We start from the raw sequence: 8,080 nt of genomic DNA, 5'->3' as shown, positions 1-8,080 counted from the left end.
CTGTGCCACACCCCCAGCAGCTGAAATTCTTTCTGAGGCCACTTTTCCAAGTCTTACTTCACAAGAGTCTCTGTATGTATGGCGAGAGCAAAGCTCAGCAGTGAGCTGTGGGCACCAGGTGGCCCGCTGGGGTGCTACTTGCTCCTGAATTCCACTGCACAGCAGCGCCAAGTCAGAAAGTTGATTAATTCTACATAGTGTGGTCCTTTGGCGGAACTCCTGAATAGGAAAAACCACCACAATTCATTCTAAGAAGGGCAAAAACTTGCTGTATTTGACATTGAGACTCTTTGGGGAAAATCTAGAATGTTGTTTGGGGCTGCTGAAAACTTCAGAGAGAAACCGACTCACTGCCCCAAATATAACTGACTTTGAACATTTCTTGTCAACCACTTGAATCGGCACGGACTCATATTTTTAGATAGTCTTGATATAAGGAAAAGTAAACGTGATTGAAAGTTTGAAATTACTAAATAACTCTAGTGGGGAGGATAGGAAAGTATGAAGTTCAAGTGTAAGATAGATAAATGCTCACCAACCACAGGACAAAATCAATATAAAATGTCTAGAATGTTAGGTCAAGCAATAGCATCCTGAGTGTACTTTAAGAAATAGGAAATGCCAGAAGAAAGAACTATACAAATTAATGGTGATCGCCAGAGGGAGTTCTGCCCAATTTTTCCATTGGAAACATCTAGAAAAGCTGAAGAAACTATTTTTTAAATCATTTTAGGGGCACTGGAGAGCTGCAAGGCAGTTAAGAGGCTACAATCCGAGGGAAGAAGGAAATCAAGAGAGATGACCGCATTTAAAGAAAGACCTTCTATTCATCAAAAGAGATCATCAATGACTAAAAAGACACAGCATAAGCACATAAAAATAACACCTGTATCCGGAAAGGACTCATTGCAGAAATATGAAAGAACTACAAATGAATAAAAGAAAGACAGCCTGACCAGGCGGTGGCGCAGTGGATAGAGCATCGGACTGGAATGCAGAAGACCCAGGTTCGAGACCCCGAGGTTGCCAGCTTGAGTGCGGGCTCATCTGGTTTGAGCAAAAGCTCACCAGCTTGGACCCAAGGTCGCTGGCTCGAGCAAGGGGTTACTCAGTCTGCTGAAGGCCCACGGTCAAGGCACATATGAGAAAGCAATCAATGAACTATTAAGGTGTCGCAACGAAAAACTAATGATTGATGCTTCTCATCTCTCTCTGTTCCTGTCTGTCTGTCCCTGTCTATTCCTCTCTGACTCTCTCTCTCTGTAAAAAAAATAAAAATTAAAAAAAAAATAAGAGAAAGACAACACAAAAGAAAATGGACAAGAGTCTCGAGAAGTCCCCAAAAGGGACCATTTGCTTTTGGACCAGTGTCCAAAAGCAAATGAGAAGATGTTCAACTTTCTGTAGTCATCAGGGACAGCCACACATTCACCATAATGGCTACAATGAAAATGACAGACTGTATCAAGCATTAGCAAGGATGTGAGCAATTAAAGATCAACCATGTGGTTGGGATGTAAATTGGTTTAACTTTAAAAAATAGCCTCTCATCCAAAAGTGCAGAAGTAGCTGGCTTGATCCCTGGTTGGGGCACATACAGGAACAGATCTATGTTCCTGTCTCTCCCTTCCTGTATTGCTAAAATCAGTAATAAATAAAAACAAAACAAAAGAAAAATAAACGAAACAAAAAACAGTCTCATTATCTTCTACAGTTGAGTTCACACATGCCCTATGACCCTGCAGTTCAGTTCGTAGGTTATATACACATCAGAAATCCTAACCCTAACCTTAACCCTAACATGAACCAGAAGACAGAAATGGTATGGCAGCATCATTTGTAACAGCTGATATTGGAAACAAACCATGTGTCCATCGACCATAAGATGGCTAAATAAATTATGGTCATTAAAACCTACATATAAATAGCCATCCACCAATTAATTACATGCAACAACATGAGTAAATCTCACAAAAATGTTAAGTCAAACAAGCAGAGGCCTAACTTTTACATACTGAGTGCTTCCATTTTCAGAAATTTCAAAAAGGCGAAACTCATCTGTAACGATCGTGAGGACAATGGTTACCTTGGGGAGGAAGGCTGCGGAGAGATTCAGGAGAGCGCTTCTGAAATGCTGGCCATGTTTCATTTCTTGACCCTGATGGTGCTAGGGTGGTCGTGCGCACCTTGTGACAACGCATTTTGTCTGTACCAATTAATTTGTTCACTTTTCCATGTGGTATCACTTTTTGATTGAAAACGAATTTTTTTTTTTTTTGTATTTTTCTGAAGTCGGAAACGGGGAGAGACAGTCAGACAGACTCCCTCATGCGCCCGACCGGGATCCACCCGGCACGCCCACCAGGGGCGACGCTCTGCCCCTCCGGGGTGTTGCTCTGTTGCGACCAGAGCCACTCTAGCGCCTGGGGCAGAGGCCAAGGAGCCATCCCCAGTGCCCGGGCCATCTTTGCTCCAATGGAGCCTCGGCTGCGGGAGGGGAAGAGAGAGACAGAGAGAAAGGAGAGGGGGAGGGGTGGAGAAGCAGATGGGCGTTTTTCCTGTGTGCCCTGGCTGGGAATCAAACCCAGGACTTCTGCACGCCAGGCCGACGCTCTACCACTGAGCCAACCGGCCAGGGCCTGAAAACGAATTTTTAAGGAGACAATTTTTTTTTAATTTTTATGAAAGGAATAAAAGACAAGTAGTAGACCAATTCATGAAGAGCTGATAAGACATCCACTGCCTAACTGCCTTCTCTTTGTTAGGGGTGGGCTGTGGTCTAAGTGTGCTTCTTAGCTCCAACAAAAAGAGAACACCCAGTGATTGTGCTGGGGTGGGGTGGGGGGCTGGAAAGATCAAAGAAGGCTGGGGTGGTAGGGGAGTGGAAGCTTTCATATGAACCAGTGTGTTATTTAATGTTTAACTCTATGTGTGCATCTCATTAATACTTTAATAATAACAAAAATAAATAGTCAACATATGCATATATAAAATGGGGTTAACTTCTGTCCTGGGGAGAGATAGAATTAGCCAAAAATTTGAAATTAAAACACCAACAAAGAGAAACAACATTATTTCAACAGGTGAACTATATATATACACACACACACACACACATACACACACAAACACACACACACATATATACATATGTACCTATATATACATATATAGATACATACACACATACATATATACACATATATACATACATATATATACATATACAAATACACAATGTGTTGCTCAATTTTATTTTTCTTAAGATTAAAGGGACTTTTCATCTGTTTTACTTAGAAGTTAATTTTTTTTTCTTCGTGATCACAATACCTTCCATTTAGACAGACCTCTTCAGAAATGAAACGTTCTTATTTTACAGACAACTCCCAGGAAGGACACACTCGGGGTCCTCATTCTGCCCAGGCGCCGCAGTCCAGGCCAGTATGACAAGGCAGCTTTATTCCTGAATCTTGAAGACCTGATCCAACGGGTTGGAAAGCTTGTGTTTTCTTTCCCCCTAGCTTGGGCACTTTACCTCCACGAAGCTTGTTTTTCTGTCTCCTCTTACTGAAATGTGATAAAAACCAATGACATCATGTCTCATTGGGGCTGCAGCCCCTTCAGGAAGCAGGTGCCTTGGCAGAGGGGAGGCTGGGCACATGTTGGCTGTGCTGACCCAGGTCTGCCGCTCAAGGAGCCCTCAGGGCCTAACACTTGAGGCTGCTTTCATGGTTTTTCCAATGACCTTGACCATTAATTGGCTCCTAGCTTGCTCCCCATCTGCAGCTGTGTTATAGGACCAGCGTCTCCCGGCCTGTGGGTCGTGCCAAGCCCTACGGGATTTGCAAAAATAAGTCACCAGTGTTTCTTGTGTGCTGGTCCATGTGAAACAAGAGAACCGCTTTGGAGAGGGGACCAGAATTAATGAGCAGTGCGTCTAAGAAAGTTCTTCAGGCTTAGGTTTCAAACAAAGGAGGAAAAGTTGGTGGGGGGGGGGGGGGCACTGGCTGGTGAAGGTGCCACCTCTGGCCTTGCTCAGGCTGGAGTCCCCAAATAAGCTGGGGGCAGGCACTACCTAGCTTGCACCCTTCTCAGAGACATCTACAGAAAAGACTGTCCTCTGAGTCAGAAGACTCAAGTTGTCACCTGACCTAGAGCTGTGTGTTGTTTAACTGCTTGGAGCTTCAGGTGAGCTACAACCTCAGCTCCCAAAGGAATTGCTTGGTTGGCAGATTTTTCGTTGTCGTGAAGCCAGATGACTGTGTGCTTGGCCAATGGAACCTCTTGTTCAATTAATGTTCAGGTTGGTTATAAAAATAAAGTACAGTGATACCACCATCTCTAAGATGTCATGGATTGTAAGGTGCTCTTTTGTTTGGTGTGCCGCTAATAAATTTTAAAGTCTGTCATTTAAATAATGGTACTTGATTGTATAATGCCACCTGATTGTTCAACATTAAATATGAGACAAAATGTGTTTCAGAATTGATGAGATGCAGGAAAAAAAAGACACCCTTGTAGATGAGCCCAGGCACATTCTCCCACACAGGCACCCCCCATGGTGACAGAGCAGGTCTCTGATGTCCCTTTCTGCTCCCACATCCCATGATCTGGGTGTCAACCCTTTCTTGTGGGAGGTTCAGAGTGCTGTCTGCTGTCCATGGGCTCAGTTCCCCCCGCCCTCACTGGAAGAGGAAGTCCCTTAGGGTAGCACAGAGATTCTCCAGGTTTTTCAAACATCAGGAGACAGCGGGACCTGGCATTCGTCCAATGGAACACACCTGGAATATTGCAACTTACGTGAGCTGAGTGGCTGTCAGCTGCAGAGACCATAGGTGGCAGCAGTAGAGTTAGGATTAGGGCAAAGGCTGGGGGAGTTGATCCCAGCCTGGGGAAGCCACCGGTTTTGCTCCTGGAAGGGGGAGAAAAATAATTTTGTCTCTTCCCTTCTGAGTTGTAGGCTGAGGCTCCTTCAATAAAAGACAGCTTAATAAGAGAAAAACAAATTCAAGTGCATTAACATGCATATCTCTTGTATAAGTGGGTGATACCAAGGAAGAAATGAGTAACTCAAAGAGGTGGCTTAGAATTCAGGTTTAAATACCATGTTAATAGGGGAAAGAGAGAGTACACGTAGACCTTTTAGGGGAGAGTAAATGATTTTTTTTAAAAAGGTAAAGGGCCCTCAGAAGAATAGATAGGAGCTGTGGTATAGTTTGTGACAAAACTTGTCTGGGTGTCGTGTCAACTTTAATTATCCTCTTCTGTGATGGGAGTGAATCTTCTCTGGTTGATGAAATTCGAGGGGCAGGGATTTGAGACAGCTGAGGTCCATTTGGAAGATCTGTCTTTCAATTGATAAGGGGAGCTAAGAGAAAGCCTCTTCTGCATTCACTGGTTTTTAAGTGCCTACAGCTCAAAATAATCAGTAAGCCAAAGCAGTATATTTTGGGGTGATGTGTTCTGCTACCATTTACCCCTTGATCAAGTCAGGAGAGCAGGATACCTCATGGCCTTCCAGTTCTTAGACCCTCCTGTGCAACCCATCCCCGAGCTCCAGAGTGCTGCCTCCTTAAAACCTGCATCTCAACTCCCGCCAGCCCCCTCTGGTTCCCTGTATCAGGTCGGACCTGGGCATTGTTTACAAGTTCCCCAGGTGGTTGCCAGGTGAACCTGAATTAGGAATTAAGATCACTGTTCTCAATCTCAGCCAGAGAGGGACAGTGGGTTCATCTGGTAACTTTTAAAACCCCTGTGGCCTAGGTTACCCCACAGACAAATTGCACTAGGATCCCTAGGATGGGGCCCAGGCCTGGACGTTTTGTAAATTGTTCAGGGACTCCAACTTGACCCAGGGCTTGGCACTGCTGCTGTGGATACTCCTGTCTTCTTATTCCTCCCCCACACAGCAACCAGGGGACTGCTGCCACCACAACCCAATCCTGTCACCCTCTAGCTTAAAATCTTTAAATGGGGCCTTATTAAATTTAGGATAAAATTCAGAATCTATTCCTTGGCTTTCGAGGCTGTTACAGAGATGTGTCCAGGGTACCCACCAGCCTCCAGCAGGGTGCTCAGAGGTGTCCTGGAGCAGAGTCCCACCACTGCCTGCCCCTGAGGATGTGAGGTGGACCAGGAAGCAGGCAGCTGAGGCGGCGAAGGTATGGGAGGCAAAGAGAGCAGACCTGTGAAATGCCAGGTCTCTGGGAGTGAGTCGACGTGGAACCCGGGAGGTGTGCCTGTCATTGCAACACTTGCCACACTCTATTAAAGTTGTTCTGGAGGGCTGACCCTCCCCACTCGTCTGGGAAGCCCATGAGAGCAGGGTTCCTGCTCTTTGCTGCCATGTCCATTCATCTCTGTGTTCTCAGTGGTCAGCAACAGAGCTTGTCCAGCTCATACCAGAAATGCATGTAAAGAAGAAAGAGGGAGATGAGGGAGGCTGACCTTGAACTTGGGCAGGGCAGGAGCACACACATCCACTGTGCATCCGGGCTGCCTGGGGAGAGGGAGAGCAGAGGTTAGAGAGCCAGCAGGGCCAGTTCCAAGCCAAGAGTTTAGACTTTGTCCTGAGAACAAAGAGGTGTTTTTGAGGGGTTTTAAACTAGAAGGGACATGACCAGATTAGTGTTTTGAAGAAATAATTCTGTGGCGGTGAGGAGAATGAGTTGGAATAATACCCTGAAGGAAGAGGATTTCAGTTAGTAGACTTTTAAAAGAATGTTTTTTGGAAACTCAGGCAGACAGGACTGAGGCACACAGAAAATGAGGCTCTAGCAGGTAAGACTGCCAGGACTCTGATATGGGCTGGGTTCTGGGAACACAGTAAGGGCGGCAGTTGCTCTGGGGTTGTGAAGTGAAGTCCAGGGGTGGCTGTGTAGGACCCACAACAAGCTGGAAGTCTAAGAGGCCATACACATGAAGGCCCAACAGAAATCACTTAGGGCCTCAGTTTTTCCATCTGTAAAATGGGATGCTGGTAATGAGCTCACAGGGTTTGTAAGGATTCAGTGAGACAACACCCATAAGGCACTTATCTCAGCACCTAGTATATAGTAGGCACTTGTTACATTTTAGCCATTATTATTTCAAAGTGAAGGTATACAGCTGGGGTCAGTAAGAAGTAGGCACACTGGAGGTAGAGTGGGTGAAGCCCTGACACTCTCGAGGAGTACTGGGCTCCATTCTCCAAAGGCACAGGGAGCTGTTAAAGGGACCCCACTCTTTTGCTCACAAGGGAGAGATTTGATGTTGACAAAAAAGAGAGGAAGGACTCAAGGATGACCCTCATGATCTGGAGCCATTCACTGATCATAGAGTGACGATGACAATGTAGACTCAGAGACCCTAACAGGAAGGGCTCAGGAGACTTCTGGAGCTTGGGGGAGGGGCCCACACTGGAGACAGAGCTCTGGGTGTCATCAATACCCAGGGAGAAGTGGGGGCAGAGTGGGAGAGTGTGAAGAGGGAGCAATCCCAGGGTCAAGGGTAGAGCCCTGGAAAGCACTGATATTTGAGGGCAAGTAGAAAAGATGCTGAGGAAGAGGACCAAGGAGAGGTGACCGGAGAGGTGGGGGTGGACCAAGAGAGAGCTGTAGCACAGAAGCCAGGTCGCCAGTTCTGAAAACAGATGCATCAGCTAACTGTGTGATGGGTAAGTGAGTGGATGTATGGATGGATGGATGGACAGATGGATCAGTGGATGGATGGACAGATTGTCATTGTCAAATGCTACATGGAAATTTGACAAGAGTAGGCCTGCCTTTGGCTATGCAGAGGTCACTGAGGAGCTCAGAGCAGTGCTGGGAACCCGTACAGCACTGGTTTGGGGAATGACTAGTGGGTGAGACCGTCTAGACACCAAGTGGAAGCTAGCCAATGAACAGGGTAGAAAAGCCACAGGGTGTACTGGAGGGAGAGGGGGTTAACAGAAGGTTCCATTTTAAGATGGCAGAGCCTTAGGGTGTTGATGTGCTCATGGAAAGAAGACCTAGCAGTGATGGGAGAGCTGAGGACCTAGGAGAAAGCAAGGATCCTGATTGGTGGTGGGTACAAAAATGGGCGTGAATGGAGTAGCTCC

Source organism: Saccopteryx leptura, chromosome 1 (assembly GCF_036850995.1).
Source record: "Saccopteryx leptura isolate mSacLep1 chromosome 1, mSacLep1_pri_phased_curated, whole genome shotgun sequence".
NCBI classification, from domain to species: domain Eukaryota; kingdom Metazoa; phylum Chordata; class Mammalia; order Chiroptera; family Emballonuridae; genus Saccopteryx; species Saccopteryx leptura.
The sequence above is the reverse complement of the archived record's forward strand: the minus strand, read 5'-3'. Positions refer to the sequence as shown.